This window comes from Anser anser (genome assembly GCF_964211835.1).
Source record: "Anser anser genome assembly, chromosome: 6".
NCBI classification, from domain to species: Eukaryota; Metazoa; Chordata; class Aves; order Anseriformes; family Anatidae; genus Anser; species Anser anser.
This window is the reverse complement of record NC_139726.1, coordinates 11,848,037-11,857,473: the sequence shown is the minus strand read 5'-3', so window position 1 is coordinate 11,857,473 and position 9,437 is coordinate 11,848,037. Positions and strand designations below refer to the sequence as shown.

Here is a 9,437-nt window from a genome sequence, read left to right as displayed (position 1 = left end):
CCTTTTTAAGCAATGTGAGGAGCACTAGTGAACAACAGCTAATTGCAATATTTGGCCTGATGAAGCCTTTGCAGTGTTTGGCAACACCCACATCATTAGAGACCCCTCTTTCCTCTAGGGCACTTAAGCCTGTTCATCACATCACCATATACCCACTCGTTAGCACTTTTGAGCTAAGCCCTGACAGCTTTAGAAGGCTCAATCTGAAGTGGAGAAAAATCTCATACCTGGGGTTACCAGCAGGTTCCCCGTTCAAACTCAAAATTTCCTCACCAACACCATTCATAATCCGTAACATAATTTCACCCCTCTGTTTCTCTTCCCTAATGTCTCATCCTTCCCACAGAAAAATGATGCTGGGAGCTGATATGTTCTCACCCCAAAAGCTTGGTGTTGACAGCTACAGCAGTGTTTATCTCTTACTAACTCTGTGCCACCCCCAGATTTAAACTCCACAATACTTGGATGGACCGACTTACCTGCCATGGACTCAGTGACCCAGTGCTTGGCATCTTTAAGCCATTTGCCAAGTGTGAGCAGACTCTGACCAGCAAAGGGCATTTCTAGCTGGAGAGGGGATTTAGCAATGCAAGGAAGAAACAGCTGCAGTCAAATAAAGAAAATATCGATGTCCATTATGAGCTGAAAAGTCTAACCATAACCAATAAAGTTCTTCTTCTCCCCAGCCTAAAAATATCTGTTTTTAGGATTAACTCATAGCTAGTCAACCTTCTTGCCTTCATCCCTGTAATGTTTAATACAAGATATTAAAGCAGAAAGCAACGCCCTCAGCTCTTTTTCAAGAAACACTGTGAGGTAAAGTATATCATAATGTGTCTCTTGATCTTTTCGCCAAGGGAAGCTTTCCTCTCTTTCCTTCATAAACCTTCCTGGTAAACTGGTAAACTGCCAATGACCTCCTGCTCTCTGTTGGACTGGCTTTATCATTTTCTCCGTGTAATTATTATTTTTGCCACGGCCTTTGTGCTCTGAGGTTCAGTCCCAAAACTCCCAACAACCAACAAAAACCTGTGTGTGCAGTTCCTTTCTGGAGAAAAGTGCTGGAGATCTTTGTTCGGATCCAATACCAGGCAGAGAATAAGCTGGAAGAGGAGAAACCATCCACACCTTTTGGGAGAGCCCTGCCCCTCGCATGAGTGCATGCACACACACCTGGTGAACTCCTTCATCCAACAGCACTGTGGGCTCCTCCCTGGCTCCCGTTCCATGCTGAAAAGTGGCAAAGCTGAAAGCAAAGACAACCAAGGGCAGCACGAGCACCCGGCTTCCCAAGCGACAGCTGAGCCGCAGCAAGGCAGCACGCCGAGCCCAGGCCCCCCGTCACTCAGCCCTCTGCCTAAACCACAGGGCTATTAAGCTAATAGGCATTAGTGTATGATTTTTCCCACAGGAGCATTTATTTCCTTGTGTGGTTAACAGCTCCGTCTTGTATTTCTCGCTGCCATTGCTGTGTTGGCATTTTGCAAATCTCCTTATTTGTTGTTCTTTGCCCTTTCCTCTTGGGTTTCTGTCTGCTCTGGGATTGAGGTAGACGGAGGCGTATTTCCTCTTGCCTGCTGCAGTAATGATGTTTGCCATGAGAGAAAGGGTTTGATCAGGGAAAAGGAGGGGGGAGGATTTAGAAGGAGAAAAGCAGCAAAAGGAACATGAAGGAAAAAGCAGCTCAGACAGAGAGGAGAGATTGAGAATGTTGATTTGACATCCGATGCTTCAGAGAGATTCTTGGCCATGTCTACTAAACAGGAGCCTTTGCGCTTCCTCTCTAGCAGCAGCAGAAGCAGCACAGTAGCAGAGCTCTTCTGCAGGAAGTCTACAGAATCCCTCATCCTCCAAAAAAAAAAAGAAAAAAAAAAAAAAAAAAAAGCAAATCTTATCTCTACACTGAAGGATAAAATGCCCTGCATGGGTTTTGCAGGATTGCAAATCCTACAAAACTGCTTGGCTCCGTTTTACACATTACTACGTCTCATTCTTTGTGCTCTGCCTTTTTTTTATTTCAAGCCAGAGAGTCTCCAGTGCCTCGACAAAATATCCCTGCTGATTTGTGCTTAAGTGAGGTGAATACAGAAACAGAACGTGAGTCTTCTCTCTCATGGAGCCTTTTCCCCTTGGGCAACACCAGGTTTGGCTCCTCATAGCCACAGGGTTGTAGAAAACAGGTCTGGAAACAGGTGAAGATGGTCATCCACCACCATGACCAGCTCTGCCTGGGCACTGCTGACATTCTGCTTTATAAGCACCCTGTTTCACCCCCTTATGGCTCAGGGTTGTTACCCCACGGTTCAAAGAGGAAATGCAAGGGGAAAGCAGGTGGCAGGGGAAGCCTCTGGCTGGCTGAAGAGCAAAAGTCATGATTCAAAAGCCAACTAGCTGCCTCGGGCATTGCGAAGGCTTGGGGAATGGCCCACGTTGCCTAGTGGAGACGTTTTTCTTCCCAAATCAACAGAGATTCACGGGTATTTCAGGCCTTAAATCTGTCATTGCACCAGAACAGGATATTGCCTCTGAGACTGGAATAATCCTGAGTGATGCATTACGGAGGGGAAGCAGGCAGCTCTATATACATACTCACTCACGCACCATGCCACACAGCAGGATGCCTGCAACAGGACACCTTCCTGAAGTTCCCTGCTACAAAGCTGACAGCCACTGTAAATGGGGATGTGTTTGGATTTATGATTCATATATAGATATATAAATGTATTTCTGTATCTCTTTATATATCCTGAGGGCTGCATTATTTCCATCTGGCAGCCCCAGGACAAATACATGTGCTTTTAAGCACACGGGCCACAGGTTCCACATAAACAAAAAAAAAAGAGCATGCACACAGCAAATCTGCTGTTCATGGGAAATGGAAGTGTACAACACAGGCACTGTAGGTCAGACCACACTGAAAATCCAGGAAAAATAAGGCAAATTCTGAAAATCAACCTGAATGGTGATTTCTGGACAGATAAAGTGGACATGCCTAGGAAAAAAATGTGGTGTCCCATGGCCTTCTTCCCTGTCTATACAACTGTATCTAACTAGCTAGGAAGGTAGATAATATTAGATAGATAAATAAATCTCATAGATAATAAATTGCACAGGAAAATAAATTGAACATATTTAGCAGGCAGATTTTGCATCTGTACCTCATCTGTTTGAAGTTTCTCAAATGCATGAAGCACTGGCTGTCATCCCTGGGAGACAGGACAATACTGAGAGCACAGGTGAAACAGCAACCAGCGCACCAAACAGCTGGGTCCATACAGACACTTGTGCCACCACCATCTCCCAGCCAGGTGACGCAGAGTGTCCCTAAAAGGCTGCGCTTTCCTTTGGGAAAGCTAACGACTGGTGGCTTGGCTTGTTATCCTGCTCCTTTCCGATGCTTCCTACAGCTGTAATACATTTTTCCTTTCTATCAGTTGTAGCAGAAACGCGTGTTTGGCATGTGCAGTCACTCCGAACACAGAAAATAGAAACAGCCATCTCTTCCTACAGGGCAGTGATTTTATATTGCCAGATGTGCACCCAAACTCAGCCTTGCCATTAAGCCACTTGAATTCCAACACACTGTGACTGCAGAGAGGTGTTACCCAACAGGGACTTTGTCAGTGTGCCCTTAATTAAACCCAGCATGGCAGGGCACAGCTTTCTGCAGTTTGCATCCGTGTCTTTTTCACGTGAAACCCCTGGTGCCCACTCTAGGGATACAACTCTGTGCATCAGCAAGAAACAGATATCAGCCCAGGGAATGGTCCAAACCACAAGGCAGCACTGCCACCCTGAGCTGTTCCTGCAGATCTGCAGACCTGAAAGGTGGAGCTGTTGGGCTGACAGCGAGAAATCAGCATAAGGCAACAGGATCTTTGTGTTTCCTGGCTTCGGCAGCAGCTCCTGTAGCCATAAAGAAAGCTGTCAAACTCCTTCTGGCTTTCCTCTCCACATCACCTTTGGATTACACAGCAGATGGTGTGAGACCCCCAGGAACGATGCTTCAGTGTCCATGTACTTTCAGCAATGTGGATGTACTCAATGGCCTGGCTATTCACAATTTGCAGACTCTTAGGTGTCTGTAGGTTGGGTTGTTTCAGGGTCCTGAGCATGGAGTGTGCCCCCCTACATGTATGCCACTCGTTCAAAGTCATCCCAACACCACACATCTAATACTGACGTGGCTGGTCTCCTTCCCTCTGAGGGTACGTGTGTATGACTGAATGCTCACGTGTGTGGACTTATGTGATATTTCAGTTGCATAGATCGTGTGGCCAAACAGGAATGTAAACTGGATGATTAGAGTTCACTTTTCTCCATTGATACCCAAGAAAGCTGAAGGGGAGCGGGTCTAAATCTGTTTAGAACTGGATGGACCTGACAAATCTAACTTCTGCTTTGTAGTGTGACTGCTCTCCTGTTTTGTGCGAATACGTGGACTTAAGAGGGCATGGAGGTGTCATCTGAACATGGGAGACCACATCTTCTTTAAGCTCATGGAACAACTCAAACAATTTCTGTCCAGGTATGGTACAATTTTGCACCCCACACTTAACCCAGCCCACCTTGCTTTATCTGTGCTAATTGGCTCACTTCTTCTGTCAGTGAGGACAACGTTGTCAGGTCTACACCAGACATCTACCACCAGACAAAAGGTATTTTAATATACAGGTTCCTTTCCTCCCCTCTCCTGTGCACTGGACTGCTAGGTTTAGCTGTAGACATTTTCTAAAATAAGTTTCTATGGTGAATTAGATGTACGTCATTCCTAACATCCAAGTCATATGTCAACCAGACATTGCACCCATATCTGCGCTGTCTAAACAGAGCTGTCAGGTGTCAGCTGTAACAGCAGTCCATCAGTCCAGATTCCCTGGTTGCTCTGCACAGGCAGAAAGTGAAGAGGAATTGGAAATTTGGCGGAGATAAGATTGTCTTAACTCCAGCTGGGATGAAGGGGAACTACCCCAGGGACCAGGGGAACATCGCTGTCTCATAGTTGAACAAGGTGTGGACAGACTATCCTCCTGCTCAAGCAATACTCGTAATTATTTCTGTTGTGGCTGCTCCCAGAGTCCAACCATTATCGGGAATGAATACAAGAGTTTTTATGAAGGTGAAGTTTGAGCAGGGTCCTGCTAAGAACTTCCCACGCTTAATAAGAAAGAAGCAGAATAAAGTTCTTGAGGGAAGCATCTTCCAGGGGCATGGGTAGGTTTTCTCTGCAGCCGCCTCCACACACAATCAATGGCCATTCAGTCAGGAGAAACACCAGGTCTGCTGAGACCCTTCTTCCAGGGCCGCTCTTCATGCACCCTGCCCTGCTCACAACCTGCCTTATGCAACTTCCCCCCTTCCAAGAGGCCTCGATATAGCCACACTGCTGCCAGGGGACCTGGCCACTTCCCAAGGATGATTTTACACTCTTACTCACAGGGGCTGAGCTGTTTGGAAGGAAGAAATACACCCTTGCACAAGGGGACAGCAATACATACAGGTTCCCTGAAGGATGGTTCATGGAGCCACAAAAATACCCTGTCTGCAATATCCTGTGCAATACCCAGCACACTGGACATTTAGACCGAATTCAGGAGCAAAAAGAATGATATTCTTTAAAATGCATGGGTCACTGCCTTAAATTTGTCCTTTTATATGTGCCTGATTTGATCAGCGCCTTTGCTATCTTTCACAGCATGGCTATAACCAGTCTCGCGGCTTTCGCTCACCACAGGGTTTTGCAAATGGACTACATTGGACCAGCAGCCCAGGCACTTTTACACCACTGAAATTTGTTTTGTCACAGAGTCCATTAAGAGGAAACGGTGCTGTGCTGCAAAGCACCTCTTTTGTACCCCTGTAAAATCATATAAATCTACCAATCTCACTGCCGGGAACAACTGCAAACAGGCTAAGGGACTTCTGCGGGAAGCCGAGGCTATTAAGTGCTACCGACTGGACTTTAAAACACAGGCCACTGCTGGTTCTTTTAAACTCTGTGTTAATGACTGCAACATACTCTCCCCAGCTCCTCATCTCCCTCCTTTTCACTGGAAAAAAGTAGCCTTGTCTTCTATCATTTGCTGTAAAACCAGCCCACCTATCATTATCCCCTGCCCTCCGTCATCTGGTGGCCAGGCCACACTCCTGGGGCTGACCCAGCCTCAAATAGCAAAACTTTTATCCTCTGAGGTGCAGGCATCACAACTTGCTTCCTTGTAGTACGAAAGCAGGAGCAAAAACACAAAGCTGGCAGCTGTAGGGCTTTATCCTAATTGCAGAGCTCATTTCCCCAGCTGAGATGTGGCCTGTTAGCTTTCCTCCATCCCAGCACATAGACCAGTGACACCTGCAAGACAATTTCCAGCCACAGCATGAGGCTGAATGTGAGGACCGTGCCTTTTACTGAGGATCTGCAGCCTACATCCCACCCTGGTGGGTTTTTTCCCCCAAGCCCAGAGCTGGGCTGAGACACGAGAGCTGAAAGCTGCGTGGGGCACTTGTGTTGAAGAAAGACAGCCATGACATGGCAGCAGCCCCAGGATCGTAGCAAAAGCCCCAAAGGCAGTAGTTTTAAATCCTACACAAGCTGCAAAAGAACTGCCTGTAAGTGAGGACTCATCTTTGTCAAAGCCCAGCTCTCAACTCAGCTATGTCCGTGGCTGTAGCAAGAGAAGAGCGAGATCTAAATGTTGGAAGCAAGAATCAAGTCTGAAAGATGCCAGAAGAGGAGGATGCCACTAGTTCTCTGTCTGACAGCTGACGACGGCCTCCTACCCTGTAACCTCGTATCATAAGAAGTGAGGTCAGATAATTGTCTCTGATAATGCTAGAAGACATTTTATCCTTTCTGCAATGTCATTTACTAGAGATGCATGTTTCTTCCAGCCTGTCCTGAAAGGAAGATGAACCCCTAGGAGATTTCTATTAGCCTAGCATGACAGTGGGCCTTGTGACAGGTTTTCTGCTGAGAAAACATGGACAATATCACTTCTGGAAAGTAAAAGAAGACCATCTCATCCCACCAGAGGCCCTTGGCTACTGCACAATGACAGCCATCAAGAAAGCAGGGTAATCATTGCCCTGCAACTGGCACCCACAGCAGAAGAGGCCAGTAACACCACGTTCACCTGGATTAAAAACCCTTAATGCCACATGGGGCCATTATGGAGGTACGTGGCCATCAAGGGCAGGTTTTGCACGTGCCTAGTCAAGCCGAGTCCTGGCAAGGGGCTGGGCTTTCCCCTGCAGAGGTGAGGAATGGGACAGATGTAAAATCTTCCATAACAGAAAAACACATTTTATCCAAGCATCTAAAGGAGACCGATGTGTTACTAACTCTTGAGAGAAAACAGACACAGTGGCAGTCAAAACCCGTTTAGGGACTAAATAGCACTTTGGGTCAGAGAGCTTAAAGCCAGCATCAGCCAGCACCAGGCCACCTCAAGGGCCTGGGCCTCCATAATTTCCTGTCACCACACAGCCAGTCTGGGGGACGGTGAGACCAAAGTCAGCTCTCCTCGAGATTGCTCCAGCTGAACTTTCCTTCCTGATCCATCTACCCTTGCTTGTAGCTGATCTCTAAGACTTCAAAGGCATCTGATCCAAATCCCTTTTCAATGGCATGGCACTCATCAAATTATACATTTATTTTGTTTACTCTGCCTTAGCATGAAATATTTTTGTAGTTGCCAGCTCTCCATGACACCAGGTATATTACCAATATTTCTTCTTACAAATGGGGCTTTCCAGAAGCATCTCAGCAGCATACCAAAATGCCCATTGATTTCAGTAAGATTTAGATATGGAGGCTTCTCAGGCATTGTCAATCCCCTTAGGCACTTATCTGAATCTTCCGGCACCTAAGCACCTTTGAAAATCCAAGCCAAACACCACACTGCAGCCTCTCACTAGGATGTCTGAATTGTTTCATAATCGGCATGAAAAACCAGCAGCCTCCATGCAATTATCCAGCTGACAGCTGCTTCCACTACAGCAGTGCTAACATTTGCATGAGTGAGTATCAAAGTGGGACAGCTTTTGTGCATCGGTACAGGAATATTTGGGCAGAAGACGACTAAGCAGCCTATGAAAGCTGATGCATGTCACAACACAGATAACAGAATGTGGTTTCCAAGTATGATGCAATGCATTCATTCACCCTTTTTTGCCCTATTTTCTTTGGCTTTTTTTTTTTTCCCTTTTGTTTTTTTCCACTTGAGCAATTGCTTAGAGACAGTCTCACACCTGAAAGCAGGCAAAGCAGAGGTGCTTTAGGACTGCTATTGCTGTGGGACCCTGCATGCTGTGAGAAGCAGTGGTGTCTCAAAGACTTACCGTGGCTGCCTGTCCTGCAGAAAAAGGCTGCTGAAAAATTGCTCTTTGCTACCATTGTGCCAATGTATCCCCTCACCTTTAGCCACAGAGAGCATAATTTTGACATCTACAGTTCAAGATCTTTCTACAGAGCAAGCAGGATGGTTTGCACTAGTCCTGACCAAAAAAATAGCTCCTCAGTTTTAAAAATTAGACTGAGTCTACATCCTTTAAGGTCAGCAGTGCTTTGCTGGGTTTTTGAAACATTTGAGTCCCTGGTCACACCAAGTCTCTGGTCCCATGTAAAAGTTTCTTAGATATAAAATAGCAGCATTCACAGACGTATGGAGAGCCAAGCAGGAATGTCTCAATGCCATCTGTGCATGGTGCATCACGCATACACAGAGAGGAAGCATTGCAATCACTACAGCCTCTGTACAGAATAATGCACCCACTATAGCTAATGGTTTAGGACACACTTTATTCCTTCAGTGACAGCATCATTTACACACCCACACATTAATAAAATGGGGGCTATGGGAAGAACCATTCCTCTGCTTGTACAAGTGCTTTCACTGGTCCTAAATAAGGCCTTCCAGGAGTTAAAGAGCAACAAAACATCAGAAAGTTCAAGTGGGAATGAAGAAAAGTCATTACAGATTTAACTGGCTGTGTAAAACCCCCAAAGCTTAGAATTAAAAGCTTTTAAAAAGCTTTGGTAAGACACACTGAATCATCAAAATTTAAAGGCAGAAATATCACTAAGGAGATGTTACCCAGACCTTTAACTCAATAATGGAGAAAGAAGTGGGGCAGGAGGGGATTTAAAAAAAAAATAAAAGAGAAAAATCCCTTCAAAGCCACTGATAGACTTGGGCTGGTCAAGTTACTGCTAACAGTATTTCTGAATGGCTGTAAATCCCACACTTAATGTGCAGTGCGGAGTATGAGGGAAATGTACAACTGGAAATTACACAGGAAGTAGCTCGGATGTGCTGGACCACCACACAGTCCCCATCCAAGCAGCTTATCTTATTATTAAGATAATCATACATTTTCCTCCCACCAAATGCCCATTCCTTTCTTTTTCAACACCTCTTATTCCATTTCTCCTGGTACTC

General features: G+C 45.8%; 1 long non-coding RNA gene across 1 annotated transcript; it reads left to right on the top strand.

The window, feature by feature from the left end:
* The first annotated feature begins 3,737 nt into the window (after window positions 1-3,737).
* LOC310901735 lies at window positions 3,738-9,212 on the top strand. The gene is made up of 2 exons (XR_014586089.1): window positions 3,738-6,805; window positions 6,889-9,212. It is a non-coding gene; the product is annotated as an uncharacterized lncRNA (long non-coding RNA).
* Window positions 9,213-9,437: the final 225 nt, after the last annotated feature.